The 16,248-nt window shown below is 44.2% G+C and overlaps 1 protein-coding gene across 1 annotated transcript in view; it reads right to left on the minus strand.

Annotated features, from left to right (window-relative positions):
- The window catches only part of EXTL3 (exostosin like glycosyltransferase 3), a 103,366-nt gene that overhangs the window by 79,002 nt on the left and 8,116 nt on the right, over positions 1 to 16,248 (minus strand). The gene's annotated exons all lie outside the window — the stretch shown is intronic.

A 16,248-nucleotide genomic window follows, 5' to 3' on the forward strand; every position in this document is an offset into this window, starting at 1 on the left:
TTAATTTTTACTATGGGAGGGCAGGGCCGATTAAGCAACTTCTATGAAAGGAGTGGTGAAGCACAGGAGGTCAAAGAGCCTGGGACAGATGTCTGGCCGGTGGCCAAGTCAAGCTTGGAAAATACTCCCCAAAGATACCACAGCGAAATCTGCCCAAATGTGAATGCTTCTGGCTTCAAGTTGTACAATCAAGGGTGATTTTTTTTTCCTGGTGTTTATGCTTTGATGTGCTTTCCAATAAAAAATTTTAATGACTTTAGGTTACTCTTCAAAACCAAAACATACTGCATACAATGAGAAAGATATAAAATCAAACCACTATTTTTACATAGTGCAGGAACTGAAAGAGGAAGCTCAGATAGGTAACATAAAACATTTATATCCGTAAACAATAAAAATCAGAATACTATTTTTTTATTTTTATTTATTTATCTTTAGAGACACGGGACTGGAAGGAGAAAGAGAAGGAGAGAAACATCAATGTGTGGTTGCCTCTCACATGCCCCCTACTGGGGAACCTGGCCCGCAACCGAGGCCTGTGCCCCAAGTGGGAATTGAGCCAATAACCCTTTAGTTTGTAGGTCTGTGCTCAATCCACTGAGCTACACCAGCCAGGACAAAACACTATACTTTAAAAAAGTTTCTTTAATGCTGACAATATGACCTAACTGTCGGTCAGGGTGACCTGCCCAGTCAGGCCAGGCAGAGTGGAAGTGTCCCGGATCGAGGGCAGGAAAGGGCGGTCATGAAAGAGATGCCTAGACAGGTCAGGAGCCAGGCCTCCCCACTGCCTTCCTCCCACTGGGTTTGACCCTTGACATCTACCACTTCAGACCACTTTGCTCCCTCTGCTCGCTCTGAACCCAAATGATGATGATGGTCCTATTCATCTCAGAAACTTAACAGGCACATTTCGAGACTTGGCCAGTCTTTTCCTCAGCTCTGTAGTAATCACGGGAGAACTAAGCCAGCATCCAAATTACTTGAGTAGGGTTTGGCACAGCTGAGGCTAACAAAGGTCTTCACCACTCAACAAATGTTTTATTTAAAGGAGAGTCAGTAAAATTAGAAGCAAAATCCAGCCCCCCAGTGCTTGAAGAACACATAGTGGACCCCAATACCTGCAAGGGACCGACCCTAAAACCTTCCTGAACCCCAAAGGTGGCAACAGCACTACGCACAAAACTTCCTCCCTTATTAGTCGGGACTTTTTCTTCAAATCCTCGCCAGAGGACATGCTTACTGATTTTAGAGACACAGGACGGGAGGGAGAAAACAGCATCAATTGCCTCTCCCACAGGCTCCGACTGGGGACCAAACTCACAGCCGAGGCATGTGCCCTGACTGGGAATCAAACCTGCCACTTTTGGTTTACAGGGTGGGACAACAACAACCCAACCGACTGAGCCACACGGGCCAGGGCTGAGTTGGGACTCTTGATTGAAATGACAGAACCTTACATGACAGAAAGGGGGTGTATTAGAGAACAGAATGCAAGGACTGGGTGGACAGCCAAACTTAGGAAAAGACAGGTGCAGTGGTTTCCTTGAACAGGGGACCCAGGGACACACACGGCACCAGGGCTCCGTCCATCTCCCTGTTACGGTTCTCACCACCAGCCTTCTTCACTGTCATCTCCAAAGGCAGGAAATGTGGCCATGGAGAGGTCAAGAGTCACCACTGGCAAGGTTTTCCTCAAGCTTTCTCTGCTTATAAGCGCAAAAATCCTGAGAAGTCTTTGATTGGCTGTGAAGACCAAGAATCCACCCAGGACCAGTCAGCTGTAAGGACAGTTCCTGTTGGAACCACATGGTTCAAGTGAACCAGCGGCAGTTCTCAGAACAAGGCAGGTGCTGGAGGGACCAAAAAAAAAAAGGGGGGGGGGACAAAGAACTACTACACCATAGAAGAAAGGAGTAAATAAAAGTGAAGAATGTAAATGACATTTCAGACCTTCCTAGGAGTCATTTTGTAATTTTTTAATGCAGTGAGATGAACAGGCTGGACCTTTGAAGGCAGGTGGCGCTTCCTTCCTGTACACCTGCCTCACGGCACACACAGTTCAAGATCATTCCACCTTAGCAAAGCCCTAACTGTTGTGCCACGGCCTTCCGATTGCTCACAGCCAGTAAATTATAAATAACCAGGGTCTAGAAAGCCTCAGAAAAAAAGCATTTTTAATGGCAGGTGCTTCTCTAAACATGAATAGTTTTATATATAAAAAAGGATTATGGGTCTCAGAAAGCCTGCATCCTGACTCATCTTGGCCACCTGCTCCTTCCCAGCCCCTCAGTCACCCACAAACTCCTGTGGTTTCTGCATCCCCAGCAACTCTCCACTTAGTCCCTGCCCTCTGCCCACCTCTACCTGCCTCAGGACATGATGGCGCCATCACGACCAGGTTGAGTTAGTCTGTACATAATGGTAGAAAGGGACATATGATCCCGAGGTCCTTGTTTGCCAAATACTTATTGAGGAGTGAGTTATTTCACTTTAGTCCCAAAGTACAAAACGAATGAGGCCCAGACTAAGACAGCGACAAGAACGGAGCGTGGCGTTGGGAACCAGAACACTCTGGTTTGACACCAGCCGTGTCACTCACTCGCTGCCCGGACACAGTAAGATGCTCCGTCTCTCTGAGGCTGGCTTTCTTTTTCTTTTTTTCCCTGATAGGACTCATTACAGCAAAATCAAAAAGTTGTACATTATTAATCAAGACGGTTATCTGAAACACCGTGTATTGTCTTTATGCTCTAAAACTTTAGAGTATTTTAGCAAAGAGGAAAAAGAGCATGCATGACTTGTAATTTACAACCTGAACTTTCTTTCTCTTTCAGAAAAAAAACAATGAAGGACATTTTTTCCTTTTAAAAATGTATTTATTCACTTATTTACTTTGGACACTATTATAGATGTCCCCCATCCCCCTCCTTTTCCTTCCCCCACCCCGTTCACCACACGTTGCCTGTACCCCTGGGCTAGGCATGGATGTTCTTTGGCTAATCTCTGCACTCCCCCCGCACCCCCCTGAGATCCATCAGTCTGACCCGTGTGTCCATGCCTCTGGTTTTATTTTGTTCCTCAGTTTATTTTGTTATTAGAGTCCCCATATGAGTGAGATCATATGGTATTTGTTTTTCTCTGACTGGCTTATTTTGCCTTGCATAATATTCTCCAGGTCCAAATTTTGCAAAGGGAAAGAGTTCCTGCTCTTTTACATCTGTGCACAATTCTATTGTGAAAATGTACCACCGCTTTTTTAACCACTCGCATACTGGTGGGCACGCAGGCTCTTTCCAGGCCTTGGAGATTGTAAACAGTGCTGCTACGAACACAGGCTGCATATATTCTTTCCGATTAGTGTTTCAGGATTGTTAGGACATCTTCCCAAGGTGGGATCACTGGGTCAAATGGCAGTTCCATTTTTAATTTTTGTTTTGAGGAAACTCCGTACTGTTTTCCACAGAGGAGTCACCAGTCTGCATTCCCTCTTCTCCACGTCCTCGCCAGCACTTGTTGTTTGTGGATTTATTGATGACGGCCATTCTGACAGGTATGAGGTGATGTCTCACTGTGGTTTTAACCTGCATCTCTCTGATGATTAGGGACGTTGGGCATCTTATCATACATCTACGGGCCATCTGTATGTCCTCTTAGGAGAAGTCTCCATTCATGTCCTTTGTGAGGCCGATTTTCTCATACAATATGTATAACATTTGTCTTGCAGACTTACTAGGGAGCTTAAATCAGGTGACAGATTTAAAAATATATATTTTTATTGATCTGAGAGAGAGAGAGAAACATCCATCTGTTCTCCTCATTGCTGCCTCCCCGGTTGATTCTTGTACGGACCCTGGCAGGGGATCGAACCCACAACCTTGGCGTACCGGCAGGTAACGGATTTTAAAGTGCCCAGAATATTAAGAAAATATTCAACATGTGCTGCTAATATTAGAGGGCTCATGCTGATCCCACAAAGGTCAGCTGACAAGTGCAAGCGGAGTGCAGAGGACCAGACGACTAACCCTGCTCCCCGCCTCCCCTCTTGGTTAGACTCCCAAACGAAGAGCTGCCACTTCCCCCAATGAGCCTGAAAGTGCTAAGTAACAGTTCTCGTTTTCCCTGTGAAGCACTGTTTCCATGTGGAGCATTATCTGAGGGAAGTTTGGGGTCATTCTTTCTTGGGACTGGGTATAGCCAGACTCTGTATTTAAGGAGAGAGGAAACTTTGGGAATGCTAATTCCCTAAACACTTAGGAACATGTCAGTAATATAAGCCATCCTCACAACACATTATTAAACTTAACGAGGAGGGCAAAGGTGTGCTGCATCTGCCGCCAAAGCTGACCGTCTGGAAAACGGGGACTGAACCGAGCATGGCAGAGAAGGGAGGGTTCTGGGAGGCCCAAACCCGACGCACCGTGTCCACTGTTATTACGGGATGCAGACTGTAATAGCAGCATGATGGTAGGAGATCAAATTAGAGAAGACAGTACAATACTGAGCATGGGTCCCACAACAAAATCTTCCTAAAAATATTGAGTCAAACTCAGCGTAGGTTAAACTAACCTCATTGTGACCTACTGATCATGAGGAGGTCAGCAGAGTCTCCGGGAAGCTTTTGTTTTCCTTATTCAAGGATCCCAAACGATCATGACTACAGAAATCGATTCTAGTACTGAAAATACCATGTTGCTTTCTTCCTTTATGGGTGAAATTTATAAGATTCCACATCTGAGAAAAAAGCCCTCTTGTATTATTATCTAGAGATATGCTTCTATCTTCCTAGAGGGTCAGCAAACAACCAGTATAAAATGTAGTCATTGAAAAAATATAAACCATGGCTGAAATGAATTCTAAAAGGTCTAAATTAATGAAGAGACGGGCTGTGTTCATGGACTGGCAGATTAAACATTGTTAAGTAATAGTACCCAAAGCAACATGACCTCTATCATCATTTCCAGGGTGGTTTTTTTGTAGAAATGGAAAACCCATCCTAAAACTCATGAAATTTCAAGGGACCTGGAATACTGAAAATAATCGTGAAAAAGAGAAACAAAGCTGGAGGACTCATGATGCATGATTTTAAAACTTATTACAAAGCTACAGTAACCAAAGTTGTGGTACTGGGAGAAGAATACACATACAGACCAACAGACAAGAATTTGGAGCCCAGAAATAAACCTGCACATCTACAGCCAACTGACTTCCACAAGGGTGCCAAGGCCACTCATTTAGGGAAAAACAATCTCTTCAAAAAATGGTCCTGGGAAAACCAGGTATCTACATGCAAAAAGAAAATGTTGGCTCTTAACCTTATACCATAAATAGAAATGAACTGAAAATGAATCAAAGAACTAAATTTTGGAGCTAATACTACAAATCTCTTATTAGGAAACATAGGGGCAAATTTGTATGACCTTGGATTTGGCAGTGGTTTCTTACATGTGACACCAAAAGTACAGGCAACATGAGGAAAAAAATAGTTAAACCGGACTTCATAAAAAAATAAAATCTGTGCATCGCGGGACACTATAAAGAGTGAAGAGACAACACAGAGAATGGGGGAAATACCTGCAAACCATATATGCAATAAAGGTTTAATACTCAGAATACATAAAGAACTCCTAAAACTCAACACACAAAAATGAGCAGCCCAGTTTAAAAACAGGCATAAAGAGGAGTCGGAGGGGAGGGAGGGATAAAGAACCGGGGCACAGAAAACTTTTAGGACAGTAAAGTAATTCGGTAAGCCCCTATAATGGTGGACACACGGCAGTGTACATTTCTCGAAGCCCACAGTGTGGACCCCAGGATGAGCCATAACGTGAGCTGGACTTGAGGTGACAAAGGTGTGTTGGTGCAGGTTCGACTGTAACACATGCACCCTTCCTGCAGGTTGTTGATTGTGGTGGAGTCTGCACATGTTGGCGGTTATATGGGAATTCTCTGCACTTTCTACTCAAGTTTGCTGTGAACTTAAAAACTGCTCTCAAAATAATAAAATTGGAGGGGGGACGGTAGGGAGGGCAAAGAACTTGAATGGATGTTTTTCTAAAGAAGAAAAATAAATGGCCATAAGCACGCGAAAAGATGGTTAGCATCGTCAGTCATCAGGGAAATGCAAATCAAAACCACAGTGAGGTACTGCTTCACACCCACTAAGGTGGCTATTTTAAAACTATGGAAAATGACATATTGGGAAGGATGCAGAGAAACCAGCTTCTCAGGCATTGCTGGCGGGATGTCCAGCGGTGCAGCAGCCGGGCAAAGCAGTTTGGCCGTTCCTGCAGAAGTTGAACATAGAGTCGCCGGATGACCCACCAACTTCTCTTCTAGGAAAACACACAAGACGATTGAGAACAGGGACCAAACACACACGTGGGCACCGTGTTCACTGTGGCACCGTTCACAGCAGTCAAAGGGGGCGCAGCGAGTGTCCAACTGCGGGTGAAGGGAGAAGCAGAATGTGGTAAACACGCACAATGGAGAGTCATCCCTCCTTAAAAAGGAGTGGCATTCTCACACATGCCATAACCCGGATGAACCTCGGAGACATCGTACTAAGTGAAAGAAGCCAGACACCAAGTGTATGATCACGCAAACCGTAGGATTCCATGCATACGAACTATCTGAAAGAGGCAAATTCACAGACAGAGTCAAATGGTGGTTTCGGGGGCTAGAGAGGTGGAGGGGGGGGTGCTGCTCTGTGATCACAGAGGTCCGCCGCGGCCGTGTGCGTGCACGTGATAAACGTATCCTGAGCTGCTCAGATACACAAAGAAAGATAGTTAAAATGGCAAAGTCTGCATTATGTAATTTCATCACAACTATTTTTAAAAAGAAAAAAGTAACCTGTGCTAACTGACCTATGAACACAGCAATCCGAAGTGGTTATGCAAGTTTATTAGGAAAGATAACGTTATAATGTCCGGTGCAAACAGAAGCATGGTGGTCTGGAAGAAGTCAACATCAAGTACCTCTCGGCTTCTTGAAGTGCTAATAAGCAGATTCTAAAATCCAATGGAAGAACAAAGAACTAAAATAACAAAATATAATCTGAAAAAGGAAAAACAAGGTTGGCCACCACTCCCTATGAGATGTCAAGATGTATTTTTTAAAAAGTGGCAGTATTTAGGTAGTGTGATGTTAGCCAAGAACAGAGAACAGGCTAGTCAAGCCCTGTCTGGAAACTTGGCAGCAAACAGACACCAAATCAGTGCAGAAAGAACAGAGTATACAATAAAGGTGCTGGACCGACTGATTATCTATATGGAAGAAAAAAACTGATCCCGTATATTCCACCAATCGCGGGATAGATTCTAGATGGATGACGTGCTTGATGTGAAAAGCAAAACTTTAAAAACTTTTAGTAAGAAAATGTAGGAAAATACACAAATGATTGTGGAATGAGGGAATTTTTAAAAAATAAGACTTGAAAGCACAAATAATAAAGGATTGTGAAATAGTTTACTACATCAAAATTAAACTTGTCTACACTCACAATACACTATAAACAAAGTAAAAGACAGACAAGAGGCGTGAAGATCTCTGTGCAGTACACGACTAGCAAAGGAGTAACAACCAGATAAAACAACGAACTGCTCCTACCATTAAGAAAAAAATGACAACACGATGACCAGAAAAGAACAAAGATGACGAACGACTAACAAAGAGGAGGTGCGAATGGCCAACAAATGCACAAAGAGATGCTCGACCTCATTAGTAATAAGGAAAACACAAACATCTCTGAGACACCATTGCACATGGATCAGATTGGCAGAAGAACTTCAGTCAGATGACAGCAAGCATGACTGAGGCAGTGGGGAAGCGGAAGCTGTCATACACACCACCAACTGGTACAGCCGCTATGGACAGAAATGTGGCCACATCAATGTGCGTTCACTATGACCCAGCAATTGTAGCTCTAGGTCAGCATCCCAGGGAAACTACTCCACCTGTAGGAGGACACAGGTGCAAGGGTGTGCCTTAGGGCATCATGTGTAAGGGTGTTTGTCCATGCATTTCTCCGTAGCAAGTGACAGGAGGAAAGCATGCACAGTGATGGAAATTCAGGACCTGGGGAAGGAGGGAGGGAGAACAGTGAAACTGGAGAGAGGTTCACAGACGGTTTCTGTTACACTTACTTTTAATTTTTTTTTTAATGTAGTTGAGCCCTGGCTGGCGTGGCTCAGTGGATTGAGCACAGCTTGCGAACCAAAAGATTGTGGTTCAATTCCCAGTCAGGGCACATGCCTAGGTTGCAGGCCAGTTCCCAGCAGGAGCCAGTTCCCAGCAGGGGGTGCACCAGAAGCAACCATACATTGATATTTCTCTCCCTCTCTCCTTCCCTTCCCTTCTAAAGATAAATAAAAAAAATTTTTTTAAATAAATAAAATTATTTTTTAAATATATAGTCGACATATAATAGTTTGTGAGTTTCAGCTGTATGACACAGTGATTGAAAATTGAACACCCTGTGAAATGATGGCCACAACTATTACAAGTCTAAGAACCATTTGTCACACTGCAGCTTTTGTATTATTGCTGACCATATTCCCTCCACTGCACATCACAACCCTGAGACGTACTTTGTAACTGAAAGTCTGCAGTTCTTCATCCCCCTCCCTTCACCCCACCCCCCACCCCGATGCTCCGGCAACTGTCACTTGTTTTCTGTATCTAGGAGTTTGTTTCATTTTGTTTGTTCTTGTTTTGCTTTTCAGATTCCACATATAAGTGAAATCACATGGTATTTGTTTCTTCTCTTTGTGACTTATATCTGTATTTGTTATTGTAAAAAAGGAACAGGAACACAAAGGCAAGACATTAAGCTTTGACAAAACCAAGCTGTAAGTCATGATATTCTTTGTACTTTTTTGAATACTTGAAAAACCTCATAATAATTTTTCCAATTCTAGCAGTACTTATCCAGCATGACTTTGAAGACAAGAACATTCCAGATGGTTGGGCAACTGTAGGCCAGCAGAGGAGACAGACATGCAGGCCTGGGGTAACCGCTTCCTTCCTAAACACTCTGAGCCAGGAAACCAAGATGCAGCGCCACGAGATGTACACAGGAGGCAGCAAGCGTTTCCTTCACCTGAACCGGTAGGATGGCCGGGCGCAAGGACTTCCTCCGGGAGCCTCCCCTTCCTTCGTGGGGGCGCCTCCTTCAAGGCTGCATCCCGACTCCGCCCACCCCAACCGAACTGTGACCTCTGTTCTGCACAGAGGGAGGGGCAGCTGCGACTCCTCACTGGTGCAAAGAAACACGCTAGGCCGAGCTGTCATGTACTCTCTCTCGGATCGCCTCCTGCAGGGATAATTAGGTGTTTTCGTAGGAAATGAGGAGACTCAAACTTTATTTCCCTCACTGCTCCTGCTGCAGCGCAAAAAGTGTTGGCAAGAATGTCAAGAAAGAAGCATAAGCAAAAATAAAAAAATAAATGAATAATAAAAAATTTAAATGGCCAATGACTCAACAAGTGAAGGTAAGAAGGTTTGGGGTGAAGTGAGCGTTAGAGTCAGACACCTGGGTTTGCATGTCCAGCTTCTCCGCTTGTTTCTTTTTGGGAGGGGGAGTATTTTTTGTTGAATTTATTGGGGTGACATTGGTTCACAAGACCATATAGGTTTCAAATGTACGAGTCAATAAAATATCATCTGCACAGTGAGCCCAAGTGAAGATTCTTTCTGCCCCCATTTTCTCCCCCTTTGCCCACCGCCCAGTATCTCACACCCCCTCTCCCTCTGGCTATCACCACACTTGTCTGTGTATAGGTCTGGCCCATGCTAAGCACTCAATAAATGTCTGGGAAAAGTAAATGTGAACCTCAGTATTTGGTATATATTAGGCATCTAAAAGTTACTTTTATGGGAAGCTTACTCTGTGCTTGGGATTTATATATATGAGGTACAGAATTTATATATTTTGTACCTCATTTCAACCTTGTAATAACAGTGTATTTTTTTAAGATTTTATTTATTTATCTTTAGAGGGGAAGGGAAGGAGAGAGGGAGAGAAATATCAATGTATGGTTGCCTCTCCTGCATCCCCTGCTGGGAACTGACCTGCAACCCAGGCATGTGCCCTGACTGGGAATTGAACCTCGATACTCTGGTTCATAGGCCCACGCTCAATCCACTGAGCTACACCAGCCAGGGCTCAACAGTGTATTTATTATACATTGTTATACTATTCATTCCTGGGAATCATACATTTTGCATCTCATTTAATCCTGATAACAACAATATATAATAGTATTCATTTTATTTACTTTACTTTTTTTAAAGATTTTTTTTATTCATTTATCTTTAGAGGAGAAGGGAAGGAGAGAGGGAGAGAAATATCAATGTGTGGTTGCCTCTCGTGAGTCCCCTGCTGGGAACTGGACTGCAACTCAGGCATATGCCCTGACTGGGTATTGAACCACGATCTTCTGGTTCACAGGCCTGCGCTCAATCCACTGAGCTACATCAGCCAGGGCTGATAGTACTCACTTTAAAAATGAGAAAACTGAGGCCCAGAGAAATTAACTTACTACTCCAAGCTCACTGAGTTAAACGGGAGAGCCAGAATTCAAATCCAGTTTGTCAGTTTTCAGATATCTGTTGAACCCATCAATAAGCCATTGCTCGGCATGAACCTGACAATTTAGTGAATGCTCAGGGCAGCTGAGAGCGATGAGGGGCCGCCCCGACTGGTGTGGCCCCTCGGCACAGAGGAAAACGTGGAACTGAGACAGGGAAGGAAAAGCAATGTCTCCCTTTTCCTAAGACCTCCCTCAACTATTAGCACATTCATTTATGATCAAATACCTCTGAAGAAAAAGCCATACAAAATAATGACACTAATAGAAACCATTTTGTTTGGAGTAGTTTATAGCTTAAGAATAACTATAGAAGTTTACTGTAGAAAAGTCTTAAATACTGGTGAGAAAAACATTAATTTTATTATCACCACATCATCCATGTATCTATCCTCCTAGTCATTTTTGTATGTTTTCCTTTTACAAAAATGGGATAAAACTGTACACGTTTTATAGCTTAAGCTTTCCAATTAGTAAATTGTAACTGTCTCCATGTCAGTAAACACATTATTTTCAACCGAGGGATTCCATTGTTTGTATTCCTACGTTAGGTCCCCACGGAGGAAAATCTGAGCCGTTTCTAACTCTTCCCCATTACAAACAAGGCCGAGAGGAATATGTTAGGTCTAACCCTTTTCGCCTGCGTTGAATTACTGCCAAGGGACAGATTTCCAGAAGTAGACTTGCTGGGTCAAAGGGCTGTATGTGGAATTTTTTAATTTAAGCACAAACATCTGTTTTAAATGTATTTTTAACTTGTGTTTCACTTCATTTTTAGTTTCTCTCTTAGTAACGAGAACAATGCCGAATGCACAGCAAGCCCCCAGGAGAGACTGGTGATTGAGTATCTCCTTACATGAGAAAGGAACCCCTTTCTCTCTCCTTCCAGGGGGAAAAATATGTCCCCAAGTTAAGGAGAAGGAAGGAGAAAAGATGAAGACAAAACAATAATGTTGACCCTGAGTGGGAAGACTGGCTGGCCCCGCTGACATGCAGGGAAATAAAAGTCTGCCGTTGGAGGCACACACAGAACACTGACTGGGCACCATGGTAAGATGGGGAAGAAATGAAATAGGTAGGTCTAGCCCTACCCCTCCAGAAGCTTACATTTTAGTTCAAAAGCAAAATCGTAACTACGCAAAAAGACTCAGAAGCACACGATGAGTCCACATGCAAAAGGCGAAAGGGTAGGGAACTCAGTTAACTGAAACAATCAGTTCGAGCAAGGAATCAGAGTGAAAAGATACATTGAATGTTTCATTGTAAATGAATGCTTGAAGAACATTTATGCATAATCTCTGAATTTTCGAGGAATTTTCTTTGGAATAGGTCCATTAATTGAATGCTTTGGTCAAGAGGTTCCATTTTGGATTTCCTTAAAATGTCTTTTTAAATTTTTAACAAATTAAGATTTTAAATTTTAAATAAATTTTTTCTAAAAATCAAAAAATGTCCCTAATATTTGCTTTCTCACCCATACCCGGTTCTATTATAATTAGTTTTAGAAAATCACCTTTACTCAGTCTTTTCCAAACACCAACATGGTTTTTATAGAAGTGACTGTCTTTCCAACAGAGTAAAGGACATCCCAGCTTGGAGAGGCCGTCCATCGGCAAAGCCTGGCAGAAGGACTGGAGCCCATACAAAGAGTTAAACAGGGAAGTCTGTTACTTCTCTTACACAACATGAATGTCCCTCAGATTGAATCCAGATGGCATCTCCTTAGTAACTACCCTTCTGAGGTGAAGGGGTGGAACATATAAATCAGAGGTGCAACTTCAGTTTTCCGTGGCGGCGTTAGAGCGCCCGCGGCATCCAGCCTCGACCCTGCCTGCGAGGACAAGCTCTAGGGGATGCTTTAGGCATCTCTGGACCAGTGAGTATTTTTCACCCCAAAAAAACTGATGGAATTGATTGTCCTGTACAGGATCTGGAAGCACATTTTAAAAAGTAAAACCTGTGAGGCCACAGGCAGTAAGATTCCTTTAAATTAATGTAAAAATCACACAACGCGAGTCTGGGCAAAGTGCTGACATCGTAAGTCACTCTGGACTAGAAGTCAGAAGCTCTCAGTTCTGGCCCGATTACACGACTGGGCGTAGCCATGTGGTTTGTGTAAATGACTGGGCTCCTCTGAGCTCCCCCTGCCTGATCCGTCAAATGAAGTGAGTGCACGCGAGATGATTACTAAGATCTTCTTCGATTCTAAAACTTGACTATTCTCTACGGAGGACCCATGAGCATATAAAACAAACAAGAGCAAGAGGCACTATATTTTTGGATGTTCCAGTAGCTCATCGAATAATCTGGAAGAGAATGAGAAAGTCACCCAGTACAACCACTTCTCAGTTTACTTTACAATTTGACAAATACTCATTGAGTGTTTACTCTGTGATGCTGGAGACATTTCACAAAACGAGGGAAATACCGGCCTTCACAGACCTTGCTACATTTAATTAGCAATTACAATACAGTGTGTTAAGTGCTAACACGGAAAAAGGAGAACGTTCATCGGGAAGAGTATGTATGTACTGCAGGATGGGAGCATTTTCTCAATGCAGCTATGTCCCACATGAGACCTGAAAGGGTACGGAGCAGTTCGCTAGGAAGGGGGTCAACGGGGACAGGGTTCAGGAAGGGGAGCACTGTGTGAAAAGGTGCAGAGGGTGGGACAGAGCTGGCCAACCCAGCACGTGTGACTGAACTGTCCAGAACCAGGGATGAGATGAGAAGTGAAAAGAGCAGAGAGGCCCTGGCTGATGAGGCTCAGTTGGTTGGGCATGGCCCTGTGCACCAAAAGGTAGCAGGTTCAATTCCCACTCAGGGCACATGCCTAGGTTGTAGGTGTGGTCCCCAGTAGGTTGCAGGTTCGGTCTCCAGCTGGGGTGTATAGGAGAGGCAACAGATCAGTTTTTCACACTGATGTTTCTCTCCCTCTCTTTCTCCCTCCCTTCCCTTCAATCTGAAGTCAAAAGGCATGACTTCGGGTGAAGATGAAAAAAGAGAGAGAAAAGAGAAGTAAACAGCAGCTATATTGTGCAATACCTTATATAAGAAAAGTAGTTTTGGCCCTGGCTGGTATAGCTCAGTGGACTGAGCATGGGCTGTGAACCAAATCGAACTGTGAGCCAGTTCGATTCCCAGTCAGGGCACATGCCTGGGTTGCAGGCCAGGTCCCCAGTACAGGGCATGTGAGAGGAAACCACACATTGATATTTCTCTCCTTCTCTTTCCCTCTCTCTAAAAATGAATAAGTAAAATCTTTAAGAAAAAGAAAAAGAAAAGGACTTTTGCCTTTAGCTTTCCAGCAAAGGTTTGTGTAAGCAAGTAATGGGATCAGATAAACATTTCCAAAGAATTACACGGGCTGTGGTGTGAAGAATAGATTGTAAGGCAGCAAGACCTAAGACAGAACATCACTGGGAAGCTATTGCAGGAATCTGGACGGAAGGTGGGGACCTGAATTTGAACATGAACGGCAGTGGTGGAGAGAGATTTAGAAGTTGGTGTAGGACTCGGTGATTGAGCAGATGTTGGGGGAGGAGAGTCAAAAATGATTCCCCAACTTCCAGATTAAGAAATTGGGTAGGAAACTTTCCATTGTGTTCGCTGAGAGGACTGGCTACCCGCCTGCAGTTGCCAGGAGGCCCTTTGCCATCATTTGGAAAGAGACTGCCTGAGAATGGAGCCAACTCCGAGGAACACAGAGCTAAGAGACAGAGTGAGGCTGTCTGTGACATCCCTGTGTCGCGTCTTGGGACCTGCTCTCCCAGATCCACCCCTGAACTTCTCAGGCACCAGAATCGTGCATTTCCTTCATTGCGGTTTTTGCTGGTGGTGGTTTGGTGGGTTTGTTACTTAGTTCGATATGAGTTTGGGTTCTGTCACTTGGAACCAAGTTACGGGAAGAGTGGGGACGGTGAGAGCAGAGCCCAGGGTGTAACCAGCACCGAAGAAGTGATGCTGAGGAAGATGAGCCCAAGGAGGAAGTAAGAGGAGGAACCTGGGAAACTGCAGTGCCAACAAAGGAGAATTTTCCAAGAGAAGCATTTGGCCAGTGAAGTCGGATGCCACTGCAAGATCAGTGTGACAATCACTGAGACTTAGGTACTGGCTTTAGCAACAAGGCGGTGGCTGGCACCCTTTGCAAGGAAGGTCTCAGTGGAGGGATGGGAGTGGAAACCAACTGAAGAAGGTTGAAGGGTTGAGGTGAGGAAGCGGTCGGTGAATGGAAACAATTCTAAGTCGAGGGGCTGTTTTGTGAGGGGGAGGCTGCCACAGGGAGATGTTTTCAGGTGGATGAGATAGAAGAATTTGTACAGCTAATGAGAAAGATGCAGGAGATGGAATAATTAATTGAGAGAAGTCCCTGAGAAGGGAGGAGGAGGTCAAGGCACGGATCTAAAGGCCAGTTCCAACCCAAGGGAAGGCTGCCTCTTCCGTGGGAACCGGGCAGAGAAGGATGCACACAGAATGAACGCTGCAGTTCTTGGCACAGTAGCAGGAACTTGAAGGTATCACTGCCTCACAGCCTGTCTTCTCCATAAACTAGCAGGCGGGGTCATTTGCAGAGAGTGAGGAGAACCCAAGGGTGGGAGTTTTAGGGAGGATGGAGGCCGTTTGGAAAACCGCTGTGCAGAATAGGAGAGAGGAGGAAAAAACAGAAGAACTGGCTGGAGGCCACGAGGCTGCACCTGATGGCAGGAACCATTGCACCGCCTTACCAAAATTCGGTAAGTCGAAGGAAGGAGGCAATCGGAAAGTAAATGTTTGATTAGAGTAAGACCACTGATCTCTAAAAGGTCTCTTTTATAAATGAAAACTGTTAGTGCTGGGGTAGTCTTCATTACTGATCTCAAAGAGGAACTTTTAGATTTGCCGATAGGACTCTCCGCATTTCCGCACAGCTAACTGCCAGCCGGATGCAGATCAGCCGCGTGGAGAAGATCTCACAAATGGTGTGACAGCCCAGAGTGGCCGATAAGATTCAGCAGGCCGGAAGGTGATAATGAATCTGGGTTTGGAAAAAAAAACAAGATAAGACTCCAACTGTGCCTGGGAAATAAAGTTTTGATATCACAGTGGTCACTCAATCAAGAGATCAAAGTCACCAGCGACAAACTCTCAAGTGCAGATACAACCCTTGGGTTGTGCAAATACCAACGCCAAGAGGCCACTACACAAGGTCCTTCACGGCGCCAAGACTCTTAACTGTCAGCTGGGAGTGGTAAGAGTCCAAGTGAGACAGTTGCCCTCCAAAGATCCCATCTGCTGGCCACGCCAGCCATCTATACAGCGTGGAGCAAAAGGAAGTTTACAGTTGTCTGTATGAAAAACACAATAATTAATAAATAATACAAGAATAAACTATGTTTATTATACCCTCAGTAGGGTATCTCCTACTGAGTTATTCAATATTCTTTTTAAGAGAAAAACAAACAAAATCAAAAATGAAAACCCAGGCAGGAACTTTGCCATCATGGGCTTTCCTTGCCTGGCTTTTCATTTATCTGCCCATTTCTTACCCATCATTTCCAGGTTCCTGAGCTGGAAAGTTTGCTGCTCCTGGCCCTTTAGGGTACGCTGATTATCCTTCACACACTTAGGGTACTATGTCCCAGAAGCAAGGGGATGTGCCAAGATTTTAGCATTCCTA

Source organism: Artibeus jamaicensis, unplaced genomic scaffold, assembly GCF_021234435.1.
Source record: "Artibeus jamaicensis isolate MK-2021 breed Jamaican fruit bat unplaced genomic scaffold, CSHL_Jam_final scaffold_537, whole genome shotgun sequence".
Taxonomy (NCBI): domain Eukaryota; kingdom Metazoa; phylum Chordata; class Mammalia; order Chiroptera; family Phyllostomidae; genus Artibeus; species Artibeus jamaicensis.